The sequence below is a fragment of the Pteropus vampyrus genome, unplaced genomic scaffold (genome assembly GCF_000151845.1).
Source record: "Pteropus vampyrus isolate Shadow unplaced genomic scaffold, Pvam_2.0 Scaffold272, whole genome shotgun sequence".
NCBI lineage: Eukaryota > Metazoa > Chordata > Mammalia > Chiroptera > Pteropodidae > Pteropus > Pteropus vampyrus.
Genome location: NW_011889053.1, coordinates 1,370,762 through 1,372,700, shown reverse-complemented (window position 1 = coordinate 1,372,700; position 1,939 = coordinate 1,370,762).

Sequence of the window (1,939 nt, the reverse complement as noted above, 5' to 3'; positions counted from 1 at the left end):
ATCTCTTTGTTGAAGTTCTCTACACTTCCCAAAAGTTCATTGAGCATCTTTATAAACAGTGTTTTGAACTCTGCATCTATTAGATTACTTGACTCCATTATATCTGGATCTCTGTTCTGTTCTCTCAAAAGGTTTCTACTTCTTTGTCTCCCCATTTTGGCTGCCTTTCTGTGTCTATTTCTATGTACTAAGCAAAGTTCTTAAGTCTCCCGGTCTTATTAGTGTGGATTTGTGAAGTAGGTGTCCAGTGGCACAGTCCTGAGAGGGGTTCAGCTGCAGGCCAAGTTTAGCCCAAGCTTCTGCCCCTACGGGGCCACCTGTTAAGATTCAGCAAACAATCCACAGATGCTGTGCTTATAGTTGCCTCAAAAGGCCACATCAGAAACTGAGGCCAGCTGGCTTCAGTGTGAGTCTAGGCGCTACTCAACAAGGAGCATCTAACTCGCTGAGGATACATCCGGATGTGGCTTGGGTGGGGCCGCGAGTTGGGGGAAGCGGGGTTTCAGGGACTCCTCTGGGCAGAGCGACCTCTATTATCCAGTTTGATGACATCTCGGCTATGGCAGCGCTGCGTCCAGCGCACTGGTAGTGGAGAGGGCTCAACAGAGAACAGTAGGTACCGCCGGCACTTCCGTACCGAGTGAGTCTCACCTTGGCCCTCACTCCGACAATGTCTCCCACACTGTAAGCCCTTGGTGCCCTCTGTGCACAGCCGAATCAGCACTGGTGCTCATAGTGAGCAGGTCTGTCACTGTGAAAATCCACTCCCGGACACAGCCCCTTTAAGAGGCGTCTGCTGCTGCCACAGCCTGTGTCCCACTCAGCCACTGTGGACCAGGCAGCCCTGCGTCCTCGTTTTGTCCTACCTTTTGCTGTTGTGGGGTGATTTTTTTCCTAGTTGTATGGCTTGTTCAACCCAGGCGATTTTACCTTGCTGCTGCTGCTCGTTTCCGTCACAACTTTGATTTGGTCGCCAGAGGGATGAACAGAGCCTCTATCATCTATGCCATTTTTTTTCCTCCCAGATTTCCTTAGTTTTTACCTAATGTCTTTTCTGTTCTATAATCCCATCTGGGATACCAAATTACATGTGGTTATCATGTCTCCTTAGGCTCCTCTGGCTGTGATAGTTTCTCGGACTACTTGTTTTGAATGACCTTGACAATTTTGAGGAAAACTGGTCAGGTATCTAATAGGATGCCCTTCTACTGGAATTTATCTGATGCTTTTCTCATACTTAGACTGGGGGTGTGGGTTTTGGAGAGGAAGATCATAGAGGTAAAGTGTCATTATCATCACATCATAGCAAGGGTGCATACTATCAACAATTTATCGTTTAGGCTGAACTTGATCACCTGTTAAGGTAGTAATCATCAGGTTTCTCTACCATAAAGTTACTCTTTTACTGTCTTTCCATAGTGCACTTTTTAAAAGGAAGTCATGTGTCCAGCACACAATTCTAGGGTGGGTAGCCTCAAGCAACTCATTGTTCCCACCACATCCATAAAGATTACACCTACCAGCGGAGGTCCTGAGAAAAGTGACTAAAACCTGGCTCACAGTAGGACCACGTAATGCTAACTGGTTTACAGTAGTTGTGTTTGTGATTGCTTCCTGTGGCCTCCTCTCAAGGCCCTTAAGTGAAGCCCTGGGTATGTGAGTCAGGACTTTGTCTTCTCTGCCCCTTATAAGCTGCCGGCCAAATGGTGACACTCAATAAATGCTCAGCATATTGAAAGGGATTAGTAACAATGCTGAGCCTATGAGTGAGGCGCTGCTCTGCGGATGCCCCGAGTCTTCTCAGCCCTCCCACAATCCCGGGGGTAGGTATTCTCGTCACCTCTGTTTCACAGACGAAGAAGTGGAGACAGAAAAAGAGTGTGTTGTTTTTTTTTCCAGGATCCCACAGCTGGCAAGTGTCCCCAGGGCACCAGAGCCT